Genomic DNA, 15,463 nt, shown 5'->3' on the forward strand with positions numbered 1-15,463 from the left:
AAAGAGGCACACACACAATCTCAGCTGGTTATCCTCCGGACAGCTTGTCTCCTTTTCATTTCTCTCACTTTTCTCTCCGTGTGGCGTGCGCACCCGCTCGCGGTGTGTGGCGCGTGTCCGCGCTATTGTCCGACATGACAACCTCTTGTACAAAACGAAAGTAACGAGCCAATTTTGTAAAATGTAAGGAGTAGAAAGTACCGATATTTGTGTTAAAATGTAAGGAGTAGAAGTAAAAAGTCGCCACAAAAATAAATAGTAAAGTAAAGTAAAAATATCAGAAAAATCTACTTGAGTACAGTAACGAAGTATTTGTACTTCGTTACTTCCCATCTCTGGTCTGTAATATCTCAATAGACACGAATATACAAAATATATAAATGCTGAGATGTAGTAAAGATTGTCTATATACCGTAAGTGCAGATTGTTGTGTGCAAAAAATTCAGTGACAGTAAAAGTTGGGGGAATGACAGTTGAGCTCACCAGGGCGGATATATAGTGAAAAGAGTGCGTAAACAGAATATAATAGCAATGCAGGAGAAGATGTGCATCTGTGCAAATATATGCATGGGTCGTGACTGAGGTAAAAGATTGCAGAAATTCAATGGGGGGGCATGGATGATGGAGAACGATTATCACTTACAGTGATTGGACAGGAGTTCAGACGGACGTTGAGCGCAGGGAGCAGGCGGGGGAAGACATGGTGACCGGTCAGCGTAGGTACAGCGGGGCTTTGCCCAGCACGGATTTGCAAATTAGTTGATACCAGTGAGTTAGACGACGAGCGTGCAGCGCTAAAAACCCAGGGAAAACCCTGCATGCAAATAAAGCCCCCTTTGAATTGAATTGAGATCAAGTGTTTCTCCGGGTAGGGAGAGAGAGGTGCGCATTACCCAGCAATTTTTCCGCGAATGGATAGTCAACAAAACACAATGCGATTCGACCAGGAGATTGGAAGCCAGCTCCTTTTGATTGAAATCGTGTCCCACTACATATCTTCTCACCTTTTGTTTTGGTAGTTGTGGTGTTTGGTCCTGGTTTGCTTCATCATCAATGCTTTGCTAGCATGCAGTGCTGCAGAACCATGCAATTTTCATATATATTTTTATATATATAATATAGCATCGCCACGCCCCCCCAGTTATAACTACAGGCCACCCCTAGAGGTCATGCCCCCCAGTTTGGAAATCACTTACTTAGTGAATGGTTTTTCAAGCCTGTTGGGCAAAGCTAAGCCCAGGCCAAACACAGATGTGCTGCAATCAGCAGCTGCATGCAATTTTCAGCTCAACTCTTTCAAGTGTAATAAAACAATTCAAGGAGTGCTGGCGGACTGTGGGCCTGGATGCTTTCACTCTTGAAGGAAAATTTGATATAGAACACCAGACAACAGTAACAACAATAAGTGGAGCGGCTGCCATACAAATTCCCTTCATCGAGTAGTGTTTCTGTTCCTAGTTCGACATATCCTGTCATACATTTTGGTTTGTCATCACAACAAGCAGCAAGCCTTTGATACTTTTTCATACAATTGAAATTCACACACTGAGCTGGTCTGATGAGAGTCTTGCAACACAAAGCAATTCACGGACTGAGAGCTTGTCATGTCTCAGTTGTTGCCTAGTCATGCTCTGTTGCTCAGTTGCGCCTCCTGTGATAATGCGCAGGGGACTAGCAGGTAACAAGGCAGCAGTGCTCCTCTGAGGATGTCGCGCGTTGCTTTGAATGCCTCGTATGGTACTACATAAACGGAGGGGGAGTACCACCAAACGGTGACTCCCCCGCTACACAGGGAGCCTCCTCCTGGATAATGTAGTAATGAAAGGTGACAGGAAGGACTCAGGGTCTGGAACAAAGCCGGGGCAGCTGGTCAGACCAGGAGAATAGGAAGCAGTGTGCACCCGGGCTAAAGTGCAGCGAGAAGCAAATTAAAGCTCATATCTGCCATCTCCCTCGCCTCCCTGCACTTTCCTGTTTGGACTTGAAGGTGATTGGGAGCCAAGGCGGTGACAGTTGACGGAAGCTACGCGGAGGAGAGAGTATTTATTTACAGTGAGATGCAGCAATGCTTGTTCAGGATGCGGTTTCACGCAGGATGTGCCTCCCCCTCCCTCACATCCCCCTCCACACACCTCCTCCCATCTTTCTCTTCTCCACCCTCACACTAGAATCCCCAGGTTTGATCAAGAATGGGAAGTGGGTTATTGGGGAGGAGGTTTGGCCTGCTGTAGGGCCAGGCAGCCTGTATTGTGTAAGAGGCAGGGTCTGGATACAGCCAGCAGAGAGCCCACTCAGCATGCCTTCCTGCCTGGCCCAGGAGGTGGTACCACAGTCTACACAGGTCACTGGGGAAAAGGAGTTTGAAACATAAAGATTGCATTGTGTGACAAAGATTGTCTTTAGCAAAAGGAAAACAACAATCTACATTTGAATTAAAGAAAATGAACAAAATGAATTACGTATGAAAAGCGTAAGTGTAAATGAGGGTGTGTTTTAAGATCAAAAGAGTGTGTGTGTACCCTGCCAGGAATTCCACCTTGTAAAGCCAGGGTATGATTGGGGGGGGGGGGGGGGGGGGGGGGGGGGGGGGGGGGGGGGGGGGGGGGGGGGGGTAAGGGTGTGTGAATCCCAGTAATTATACTGTACGCTGTGGTTGCAGTACAATTACTTTTGTCGTCACCCTACAATACAGTATTCACATTACAGTAAACTGCTCATTTTAAAGATGCAAGTGTGGGCAAAATGATGTCATACCACCCAAGAGTAGATATGCAGGAAATGTGACTTCATTAGCCAGACTTGAACGTGTAGTACGTTTTCACCTGGCCATCCCTGGCTTTCTTCTTGCGGGATGTTGAGCATGCGCAAGCATGCGAGTGTGCTGAAAAGGTGAGCCATACAGATCTCTGCCCACTAACTGTCATGTCGGCATTAATTCTCCCAAAGTTTCAAAGGCAGGTTTTATGACCTGCCTTACGGCCTCATCTATGTGGACAGCGGCATCTAAACTCTGGAGAACCTGCTACATAAAACGCACATCTGTTAAAGCCTAAATTGTAAAACAGCCCCCGCGTGTCCAGGCAGCTTTGAGTTAATAATACACTTAAAGTACAGATTTTAACACTCCCTGCAGCAACAACAGCAGTGATTTTCTTATGGTTACTTCTTTTTGATCACCTCTTGTATCTGTTTTGCCCACTGCAGTTTTATGGATTTTTCAAAGGTTTTGACCTTTTTATATTGGTGTCTGTATAGTCAAAACAGACTGTAGAAAGCCAGCAATGTCTTTGCTAGAAGTTCTTTAGGTTTACTGGGGGGGTGGGAGAGTCTTTTTTTTTTTTCTCCATCAATTTAATTTGACAGTTATGGTGAAGCCGGGCATCCCATCTGAAATGCACAATTATTAGAAAGAAGGTTGAACATCTGTCTAAAACCTTGTCTTTACGTTTCAGACTGAACTTCTGACAAGTTGCTTAGATTGACCTACTTTTGAATACATTTAATCAAGTCAACCTTTAGCTTACCTTGCTTGCATAGTAAACACTACAAGAGTATTTTATTTTACAGTTCCATGTCCTTCAAATTAAACAGCTTTGTTTTGAGTGACAGAATGACGTGTGGCGCTATCAAAGCAGGCGTAGCAAGCTAGTAGTATTACCAAATAATGGGAAGTATTACGCTCAGTCTTGAGGTGTAACGCCACAGCCCAAATACTATTAAGAGATCTGTGAGTGATGCAACTTAAGCAGCAGTTGTTCTTACAGGGACACAGTTATTACACACTTTTTTTCAGTTCAGTCTCCTAAAGAGGAAGTGTGGTTTCTCCCCTTAATGTATTAAAATATTGCTCTTACTGTAATGTACCTCACCCCCCCCGCACCTGTGGTTTAGCTGTGTGCCAGGGTACAGACACTTAGCTTTGGACCTGACAGAAGCAACACAATGTAACATAGACAACATAAATCTCGTTGAGGTTTGTTCAAAGGCATCTGGCTATTGGCCTGAAGGAGAAACAATCAGCATTTGTTTGGAACTCAGAGATTATCTGTGAAAGTAGTTTTATTAAGTGGTCATTATGGGTTGACTGTATGTTCAGTAGAACACATCATACTGTACATGCTTCTTCTTTAAAGCTTATTTAAGAGCTTTTAAGTATTGCAGCAACTGTTGTAATACTCTTTCCCTATTCTGGACTTTGTGTACACTAGTCAGATTGGTCTGAGTTTTATTAAATGTACTGTTGAGCCTGACATAAAATCCTCAGTATAGAACAGCAATGGACGGCCAATGTAAATTGCATGCACATTCAAAGCTGGTAGAAGGTTTGAGTGAATCTGTAATATTTGTTTTAAAAAGAGTAAATAAGTGGAAACTACTCCTGTTCAAAACCAAGTGAATTTAGCCAACACTGAGAAGGCCAAATCGATACCCGATTGTACTGTTAAGTGTTTCAGGTCAGAGGGTGCAGCTACAACGCCTCTTACTTTTAAAGGCACAGAGGGAACAATCATAGAGAATCCTCAATGTTTTTATCCAGTTTTTTGTGTCTTGTATTGCTTTCTGTAATTGATAATGACAACATGGTAACTTCTTGCCTGTATCGGAAAAGATTTGTTATTTACAGTGACAGCAAAAGCTCTGTTTGAGGGTAAGCTGAGTCTTGGCCTAATTGATGTTTTGGAAGATGAGCTAAATTGGATGAGTCATTAGTCCTATTACCAGAGTTCCATTAAATGCCCCAAACCCAAAAAAAAGAGACACAAATTCTGTTGTGGAATTTTTCCTTCCCAGGATAACAGGAGGTTGGATTGGTGAAATGCAAATAATATATGTGTGAGATTGATCAGTGAGTAGCGACCCCATTATCTCCTGAGATGTTAATTACACTGTGCTGAGCTTACATGTCAAAAGGCAGATAATTGAAGAAGGTAAAATATGTGCCACACTTTATTTATGCTGTCACTTGGAGCTGGTAGAAGATCGTCTCTCTTATCTGCTTTTTATTCCTCTTCCTTCTTTTCTCCTCTTTTTTTGTCCATGATGTATTTATTGTTGGGTAATATTACATTGTCAGAGTTGATCATTTTGCAGGGATATTATTCACAATCATTACAGCTGTGTGTGTGTGTGTGTGTGTGTGTGTGTGTGTGTGTGTGTGTGTGTGTGTGTGTGTGTGTGTGTGTGTGTGTGTGTGTGTGTGTGTGTGTGTGTGTGTGTGTGTGTGTGTGTGTGTGTGTGTGTGTGTGTGTGACAAGAATCTTCTGCCCTGTCTCAGTATCTTCTTTCCGTTTTAAAGGTCTTGTACTGAGATATTGTGTTTAAGAGATACTTCTTTGGACGTCTTCAAGATCTCTCTGTTGCATTTGTCTGATCTGTTTTTGTCTAGCTTGATTCATAGATTGAACTACTTTTAAAAAAAATATTTGAAATGCAAGCCTGCAGTCACACTGCTATGCTGCCTCTGATGACAGAGGCTGAGGACAGGATTGCACTCTGGCTCCATATAGACACACCTGAGAGAAGTTTCAACTCGTCAAATGTTATTGTATGTGAAAAAAATAATTAAACTGTCATTTCCATTATTATGGTAAAGTTAGTGTAAGAACAATCTTGCCTGCTTGTTGTAATCAGTGCAGCTGCTATATGATGACACAAATATGAAAAAAGAAGAAGAAAGGAATAAAAAGGACGAGTACAGAATCATAGTGGTCATCTCATGTAAATACAAATTGATGTGGGCATCAGAAACACTCTAAAAGTGGTTGTTTTTGTTGTGAGTGCAGTTCCCCCACTTGATTAGCTTTGGGGTGTCTGTAAACTTCCTTTTGACAGTGTATAAGCCATAGGGGACACGCTGTACTTAAAAAAATATAATAACAATCTTGTTTGTCATTTTGCGTGCTCATAGAGATAGCGTCAAAACTGTTTCCTGTGGTTTCCTGTGGAGAACTGTGGTGTCTCTGGTGTGCTGCAATTTACAAGTGCACGTGAACACTGTCTGCACTCTATCCCAAAAGCGAATGTGCACATTTGCGCTCTCTCTCTCTCTCTCTCTCTCTCTCTCTCTCTCTCTCTCTCATATACACACACAACTCGGGGCGGGGCCAGACTGGTCATCACACCTCAGGGGCTGATGGACAGTTGCTGCACAGATGATTTAGTGCATCACCTGGTGGACACTGCTAAGAATGAGCCCAGCATGATGGAGAACCACATTCCCAATCCTGGGATACTCTGTCCGTATACCCAGACAGTGACTTTCCTCTGGTTTTGTAGATTAATTTCACCTATTAGTACATTTTCTCTTTTTGTCCCTGTCCATCAGTGTTTATGCACTGATGACTGAGGGCTGTAGTCCTCCTTTGATCTAGCATCAGGACCCCCCCCCCCCCCCCCCCCCCCCCCCCCCCCCCCCCCCCCCCCCCCCCCCCCACCACCACCACCATAACCATTCACCTTGTCTTTGCTTTGTCTGTCTAAGATCTAAGATCCAACATCCATTACCATCTTTTTTTACTTGTTTATCTGCCTTGCCAGTAGACCAGAAGGCTCCATAAGACAGACAATGAACTTTATTGGATTTCAAGTTGTTATGGTATTAAGTTTGAAGTGTTTTTCTCATTTTGCCCACTTTTTGTTTGCCGGCGAAAGACCTCTACTCTCTCAGATGCCAGCGAGCAGTATTTTGCTGTGGCAGTCCAGCCTTATCTGCGCTTGAGGTCTGTACTTTAATGGGCTTTATTGATCTAAACAACATCAGGGGTTGCGGTGATGTTATTAAGGCAGGGATAACTTATGTGTAATTCCACTCAAACAATATATTAGCCTTTTATTGGTCTAAATAACTTTGCCTTTTAGACAGTAATGCACCAGTAAGTCACAGCAGCTCTTCATGTCGGCAGGATCTTAATAAAGCATTTCCTCTGGACATCCTGCTGCGGAGAGAGTGAAAAACGACAGGTTAAAAGGCATGCTGGGAAGTTTCCATGCCATCACTGTAAATTATCTCTTTTGAATACATAAATAAAGGTGAAAGAGAGCTGTGAACGGTAAGGTGAGGGGGAAGGAAGGGAGAGTTTGTACAAACGTGTTCCAGCGTTTTCTCTGTTTCACACATGGAGGTCCTGTTAGAAGGAACACTGCAGGCTCCAAAAGACAAACTATTAGTATCGGTGTTACCATGTGGCTATATTTACTGCTGACATAGCCTGATGTCAATCTAGATTAATTCATTTATTAGTTCATGATCATACGTTAAGATACCGCTATTTGATCTGATAAGTAATATAGTGTAAACAATTCAGAAATGAATGCAAGAAAAAGGGAAGTGAAAGTATGTATCGCACAATATGTGTAGTGTGTGTTTGCATGAGCAGGTACAGTAACCACCATTAGGGTAGTAGGTGGCCATAATGACAGTATTGATAGATATTGAATGTAGTTTTAATACAGAAACACATTGTTATGACTGTAATGCAAATATCCCCAATACATAATAATGACAATATACAGTAGGTCAAGCTTTAGATGTTCCTTAAAGATTTGTGTGATAATAAAACAAACGATGCAGCCACAGTTCGATGAGTTAAAACTAGAATATATGATATAGGCAAATTAATTATAGTTTGTTGTTTATTGATAGGTTTTACTGTAGTATTGAACAAGGTGCATGGTGTGTCTGTAAATGTCTGAATGGACAGTTGCAATATTTCTTTCCTTTCAAGGGCAGCGTATATCCAATATTTATACGGAGTAACGAACCCATTTATCTGGAAGTGTATTTTCAACGGGTGGGGGGGATGGGGTAGGGCTTTTATAATTTGCAGCTATTTAAAGCCTTGGTTTTGGTAATGAATTATTTTGTCATCTCGACTGTGATGAGATTCATCTTTAATAACTGTAACAATTATTTTATTAAAAAGAGAAGCCATGCATTATGGCTATCTTGCCAAGGTCTCAAGCTGGAAGGAATTCTCATTAAGAGCATTATATTACCCCGGTGTGCTTTCACTTGGATGTCCCGCTGAAATTACATTAGATGTCAACAATGTTTGTGTTAGAAGTAAGCAGTCATATTTACAGAGGCTAGCTTTTTCATTTGCTGGCTGACACTGGGAGATGTATTAAAAAAGATACTAATGCTTTGTATCTGATTAAGTCACTTGGAGAGAAACTCCTCTAAAGTGTTGACTTTTAATATAAGGCAAGCACTGCTCTGTAATCACAAAGACATGAATCTTTATTCGGAGATGAGGAACTTTTGATTCCTCCTGATTATCTTGGGATTTATTTAGTCGGCACAAAGGACTGTTCTCACCCCTCATTTCCAACATTTTAGACCCTTCCCAAACTGTAAGCATCAGGTTGTTTGTGTCATGACTGATTTATCTGTGTCTTTTAATCGACATCCTGTGTTTCTTCTGATGGTTAGCGTGGTGCGCAACATTGTGTTTTCTTAATGGTTTCAGGCCCAGGGTTGCCGCTAATGACATGGTAGTAATTGTTTGTCAGTGTGATAATGTGTGATTTCCTATTTCCATGTGAGGTTGGACATTTGATGAAGGAGGGATCTTGTCAGGAAGACAAAGTGCTGTCATTTGTCACCAGCTGAATGAGCTTCTCTCCAGACATCCTCCTGGTTTTCAATGGCAATATTGCGTTCACAGAATACGTCTTTTGGGGGATGGGGGCGCAATTGCTATCATTTACACATCATTCAGTGCTCATTGTATTAAAGATCAAGAAACTACGGAGCCACAGAGGTGACATGGAGGGGAACTTCTTTTCTTTTTACTGGGGACAAAGACTAAAGTCGAGATCTCGAGTTTGAATGTATTTTTCTTCTTCCTCCATGTCAAACTTAAGATCTCGCAAAACAAAGGCAAGGTCACGCAAAAGTGTTTGTTGCCAGTACATGTATTTTGTTTTTGAACAATGTGTTTTTTAATTTTGATTATACTAGACAGTTTACAGAGAAACACTTTTTCAGTTTGACACAGTTATTTCCCACCCCAACACATAGAAAAAAAGAAACAGAACACATCGCTCTCTTCTCCAATACAAAAATACACAAAGGTATCAGACAAGAGTCAATCTAAATGCACAACAAATATTGCAAGGTACCCAGAATACCAAAAATACATTACTATACTTAACACATAAAAGTTACATTTTCCAGCAAAACACTATAAAAAAATAACACTAATACATTACGTTACACCTCTTGTAAGAAATTACCAATATGATTGTTGTTGATGTAGTAATTAAATGTCTTCCATATTTTTTCATATACAGTACATCCATTTAGTTTTTTAATACAATCCATTATTTTTTCCAAGGCCATATACTGTGCTAGACAGTGGTGTATCAGACCTTTTCCAGCTAAGATCTATCATTCTTTTAGCTTGTAGTGTAGCGAAATCTATAAATTTACACTGCTGGGGATTTAGTTTAAGGTTCTTTGGATATAAGTGTAGCAAAACCATTTTTGCTTCTAGTCAGGAATAGAATTATCTTTGTAATATTAGTCACTTTCACCCAAAAGTCTCTTATAATGCTGCTCTCCCAAACACAATGCACAAATGATCCCTGAGCTTCTCTGCATTTAATGCATGTATCAGGGTTATTTCTATTAACCCTGTTTAGTTTGACAGGAGTTATGTAAGTCTGCATCAACCAGTTATATTGAAGTAGTTTTCAGCTAACGTTACCTGTCTGTCTCTCTGAGTTTGTACAGACTTGTCTCCATTTATCCTCTCCTTTCATATATCCTCTCTCAATCCCACCTTCCGTAACTCAAGTTTTGAGGTTGTTGATTCAGTAGACCCTGGTGCAGACCAGTTGTAAAAAACTGACACTAATTCTTTATTGCATTTCTTGATAATGAATTCCTCCAAAGAATCAAGTACTGGCAAACTTAATGATTGGTTCTGCATAGAGAGAACAAAACTCTTTATAAACAATATTTAAAGAAATGTTTTCTAGGAATATTATACTTAGTAGATACCTGCTAAAACGACATCAACGTTCCCTCCTCAAAAAGATCACTAATTTTGCTTAATCCTTTTTCGTATATGTCTTTTTTTCTCATTTTCTTTTCTTCAAGTTTTTTTTCTCCCTCCATGTCACCTCCGGGGCTCCGTAAGAAACCTCGATTATTTAAAAAAAAAAAAAATCTACAATGAGATGAAAAGTTTCTCTCAGGTTGTGTTCTGTGCTGACATATAGGAATCTGTTAACTGTATTTCACTGAAAGACGGAAGTGAAATTACTGTGTGTGGTAATCTTTTATTCTTAGTGTTTGCTAGGAGTCATCACTTCCTTAAACTTAACATTTTTAAACTGAGAAACTATTTCATCATCTTTAGAGGAAATCATTTGTCCGTTCATGTCACTGTATAGACAGTTAGGATTTTATGATTTCATGTATAGGAAAGTAGCTTTTACATTTTGTCTCTCCAGTAATATCACAAACTTATGAGGCACATAATTGCAGCAAATGAAGGACAGAATTGTGGGACTGCCTTCATACTCTTCCAAAGTCTTTGATGTAGTCGCCCCCTGAACAGACTGCTCTTGATTAGACTGTTTCCGTATCGTAAGGTTGGGGGCAGATCCTTCCTAGTTAACTATCTAATGAGCTAAACAAGCCAGACAAAGGAGAGGTATAGTAAATAGGTCTCCTGAGGGAGCTACTTATTGTCACAATTGCCCCTCTATCTTCTCTTTCCACTCCATATCGATTCATGTCTTCATTGGTTATGCCCCGTCCTCCGTAGCTCACACGGGGGGTGTAATCAGCTAAATGTAGCCTCTGCTTTCTTATTATTACCTGGGTGCTTGACACTGATTCTTTTTTTTTTTTTCCTTCAAGGACAAATGGTATAGGAGAAGGCAGATCCCGTGTGAAGTCCCTGAGCTCTCGCCGAGCAGCAGATCCCTTTTCAGTGCCAGCTGTTCTCTCAGATAGACCAGGCCGTGCTAAAATTCTCTTAATATAATTCTGGGGGCTCAGGAGAGTTGTGCAAAACAAGCGTGCCAGCCAGGAGAACGTTGAATTTTTCATCAGTGGGCCTCAACTCGCTGAGTTAGTGGGCAGCGCTCTCATTCATGAGCAGATGTTCAGCGCAGTTACACTCTGCAGTTAATGTGAACTTACTGGCCTCTCTGCCATTGGCTGCAAGGACGTTGGCAGCGACCTGGCATCTGAGAATTACTCCCAGTAAAAGGCGCAGGCGTGGAAAGCGTAGCCCCGGCCTTTTTTAGCCACTTCCCAGCCCAGGAGCTGGATCTTGGACAAGGGAAGGCACTGACAGCCCATCCGTCTTCAGTCCGACAGTGATGAAACGCTTGCCACTGTTTGCTCGGGGAATAGCAGTGAAATTTCTGAAGATAATTTTCCTGCAAGTTGTTCGTTAATTTCTAATGACTTGCTAAACATGAACCACTTAGCAGGTGGAAAGTACTCTATGTGTATGAACTATAAGTACATGAAGGTACTAGCCCCCGCTGTTAGTTTGAAACAGTTTTACATACAGAGGAATTATTCCAGTACCCTTGAAAGAGGAAATGCATAGGAACAAGGCACCTGTGATGGGGTAACAGTTTGGCCCTGGTAGGTCTATAGCTGAAACCAGCTGCTGTGGTCAGTCTGGTGGGCTGTATCCTCTCCCCAGCCTGGTACTTTAGACATCTGCATGCCAATGCTGCACAGCCGTGGTTTGATGTGGCCATACAGATCTTTAATGGTTTCCTTCTAACTAAGCAAAATGCAATTTGACGTAAAGTACTATTAAATGGTCATAGTGTGTACGTGACATCAGGTTTAGTAGGCGGCATGCCAATCATTGTGTGTGTGTGTGTGTGTGTGTGTGTGTGTGTGTGTGCGTGTGCGTTTGCGTGTGTGTGTGTGTATAAAAGTCATCACAGTCAAGTTGTGCATATGGGACTTAAAACGGTAGAAATGACAAGTTCTTGTTTCCTCTGCACGTCTCATTTTCACTTTCTAATTGGTCGTTTTCAGGTTGGCTTTACGAGAGCAAAACTAATTAGTGTTTCTAAATTCAGCAGAAAAAAAGGCAGTCGGCTTGATTGTTCTGGTTTCCTCTCCTGTGTCAGGCGCTCAACAATAAAATAAGACTCTAATCATTTTCAAATTGCCCGTATTTTTAAACCCCAGAGCTGAATGTCACTCCTGGTCTCTTGGCATTTTGTTTGGCAAGATCAGGGAACAGTGGTTGCCCTCTCGCCTGTGTGCTCTCTTTGTAATTCGTGGGAAGTTTGGAGCTGGTGGAAAAATAAGAAAAAAATGCGTTGTGTTTGAGGTGGGGTTGTTTCTGCTTTGATTGGGAGCGTCCTGCTGACAGGAGCAGCCTAGCAAGTTTACAGTAGCTGTGACATTGCTGTTACCTTTATTCAAAGTGCTCCAGCTGCAGCGAGCCCTCAGGAAGCCCAGCGCAGGCCCAGTGCAGGCCCACATGGGCGGCTGGCCGCCCACAGAGTGGAGAATGAGCCCTGTTTGAGTTGGCAGACGCTCCCCTCTCGGGGAACTTTTGCTGCCTCTGCAGAAAGGCCAGTGGCGACGGCTCTGGTGTGGCGGCAGTGATTCTCGGGACAGGATGGGCTTTTTCCACCTCTCCTCCCTTTCAGGAAACACATTTTGCTGTTTCTTCCCTCTGTGTTTGCAAACGAAGGGGAAGGAGTTAAGGTGAAGGGCCATGGGGCTGTCGGGGAGTGGGACTGAATGACAGAGCTCAACTTTAAGAGGCTGAGTGCTAATGTGTGGTGATTTTGCAGTTTTATACCCTAAAGTTATTTCAGGATACTTAACCTTCATTCATATTGAATAAAAACACTTAAAGTGTGCTGTAAAACTTGCACTACAACTATGTGATATGGAGAAAATTAAATATCACAATATTTTTTTATCCCTTACATCAATGGCTATATTGCAACGATATTGTAGGGTTGTCTTTTGCATTCACAAAATATTTAAAATGACATTTTTGATAAATAATCATCAGTAATGTGGATATTATGACTAAGTGGGTAAAGGCAAATAATAGAACAGCTAGAACAGTCTGATAAGTTTAGAAAATGACATCACTTTGCTGTAATGCAGCCATTAAAATTAGAATGACAAAACTCTTGTCATATTACAGTATCCAAAGTTCAATAAACTATAGATAAATCACCCAGCCCTAACTTGAATTGATTTTATTTGTCCATCAACACTATAGGGATTCAGCCTTTAGAAGCGAGTAATTAAAACGTGCTTGCTCTAAGGTCGGGAAGGAGCAGTGTTTAAATGCAATTAGTGCAGTATTCCAGTTAATTTGGACCCAATTAAAGTTTTTGTAATGTGTCATTATTTGTTTAATCAAGGGAGTTGTCGTTTAGGATGCTAAATATACACATCCACATACTGGTGTGTGTGTGTGTGTGTGTGTGTGTGTGTGTGTGTGTGTGTGTGTGTGTGTGTGTGTGTGTGTGTGTGTGTGTGTGTGTGTGTGTGTGTGTGTGTGTGTGTGTGTGTGTGTGTGTGTGTGTATACAGGGGGTACACTGTAAAACATATTTAATTCTGTTATTATGAGTATTCATTTTAAAGCGACCTGTTTTTTTTCCACCACTAATGCTCTCATAGTCTGATAAGCATGGGTGTGTGTGTGTGTTTGTGCGTGTGTGTACACTCACATACATAATCACCCAAAAAGCATCTGTGATGACTTCACTGTTGGTATTTAATGTGCTTCATTGTGTGTTTTTGGGCTTTTTACCTTTCCCTATTTGTGTTGATATCTTTATTGTGCATGTAATAGGTTTACAAAAGTCCACCCCAAAGTGAATTTCCATCTCCACCCAAAAACACTGTTCACCAAACAGCTCTGTTGTAGTACAGCGTTTACTTCCGTGTTAATAAACGTGCGTCACTTTGATGTCACTTTGTAACACACGCTATAAAGCTCACCTAGCTGCTAGTGTGGCACAGCCTCAAACCAAGCTAGTTTGAGCGGGGGGCCCGAAGACTTCAGATAGTTGTAGCGCCATGTCCAGGAGACGGTGCAGAATTAAAACGTTACGTATGAAGACCAATGTGTTAACATTTAAATATCTTACCACTCTGAAACGTCTTGCTCCACTCTAACAGGCGACTGTGGTTCTGGTTGTTCTGCCTGTGTTTCGGGATCAGACTCGGGTTTGAACTTGTACGATGGAGCCAAAGCCATAGGTTACCTTTTGTTTTGGATCACGCTAGCTTGCTTGTCAGGTCCCACTCTATGCTGCTTCTGATTGGCTAATAGTCCTTACCTAGATACTGCGCATATGCGACTCCCAACAAAGATGGAACAAAAGTAAGCTGTCTCACTCCGTAGCAAAAACGTAGAGCTCAACGCACAGGGTGAAAAGAGGAGCCGCAGCAATGTGCATCATGACAACATTATAGTTTTTTATTTTTTATTAAACCATGTAAACCTATTCTAGATAACCCCTAAATACAATTATGAACCTGAAAATGAGCATAATATGATGTCTTTAATAAAAACATTTTTTAGTCACCATGTTTCAAATAATTTCAACTGTTTCTCCTCATCCCTTTCTACCACGCCCACCTTCCTACCCCCTCTCCTTTGCTTCTCTCCTCCCCTTCTATCTGCTCCTCACCGGTCCAGCCGGGAGACTCCAGTGGTGACATCCTGTCGGGCCAGAGATCAAAGTAAGTTATTCTCATGCACGTCCGTAGATGGTTCAAGTCAGTTAACACAGAAATACTACTCCTGTATTCACTTTTTGCATCATTACTTTAACTTTTGCCCAACCTGGATTTGAATGTCTTTTCACAAAAGGGAATTATAAATGGAAATTGCTATGAGTTTCAGTACAACTAAATGATAAGGCAGGTTTTGCATAGTAACCGATTTACCTCATTTCCTGATGCAGTTACATATTTACATCCCATTTGAATGACGCTGGACATGGCGACAACAACGAGGTTGAGTCAGTGCGAGTCTTCTCAGTGTTAAAAGTCGCCTGGGAACCTCAAAAGTGAAGAAAGGTTCAGATAGTGTCCTGGATCATGTCTGCACCCTTTGACTATCCTAGAAGTCATTACTCCTTGTGTGGTGTATAAACACGTCAAAAACAAACAATGACCCTGGGCAGACTCCACACCGCAAAACAATTTCAAAGCCTGCATTGTAGTGTAAACAGAAAACATGGCTAACCTTCACGGAGAGCAGACTTCACCTTAAACCCGGTGTTTGTTTTATAGTCCCTGTTGACCTTGGTCAGAAATATTCTACATCTCTTCAGTTCTTTTTCAGGTTGATGTAGCTCAGGCTCTGAGCTGACATTTAGTTTGAGGCTTTGAGTGGGCCTTAGTAAAGGGTTATGTCTTTTTATTTTTACTTGAGGTTGTGTTTGATTATTTATGAAACTATAGTGTGTAGTTTCTTTCGCCCCCA

The 15,463-nt window shown here is 41.5% G+C and overlaps 1 protein-coding gene across 9 annotated transcripts in view; it reads left to right on the forward strand.

Moving 5' to 3' along the window:
* foxp1b (forkhead box P1b) overlaps positions 1-15,463 on the forward strand; it is a 163,212-nt gene that overhangs the window by 21,966 nt on the left and 125,783 nt on the right. For 7 of the 9 annotated variants that reach the window (XM_034870729.1, XM_034870728.1, XM_034870730.1 and 4 more), the window contains one exon: positions 14,672-14,715. The exons of the other annotated variants lie outside the window; for them this stretch is intronic. The gene's annotated coding sequence lies outside the window, so the exon portion shown is untranslated. The remainder of the gene's footprint in view (positions 1-14,671; positions 14,716-15,463) is intronic. 9 annotated transcript variants of the gene reach the window in all.

The sequence above is a fragment of the Etheostoma cragini genome, chromosome 4 (assembly GCF_013103735.1).
Source record: "Etheostoma cragini isolate CJK2018 chromosome 4, CSU_Ecrag_1.0, whole genome shotgun sequence".
Taxonomy (NCBI): Eukaryota; Metazoa; Chordata; class Actinopteri; order Perciformes; family Percidae; genus Etheostoma; species Etheostoma cragini.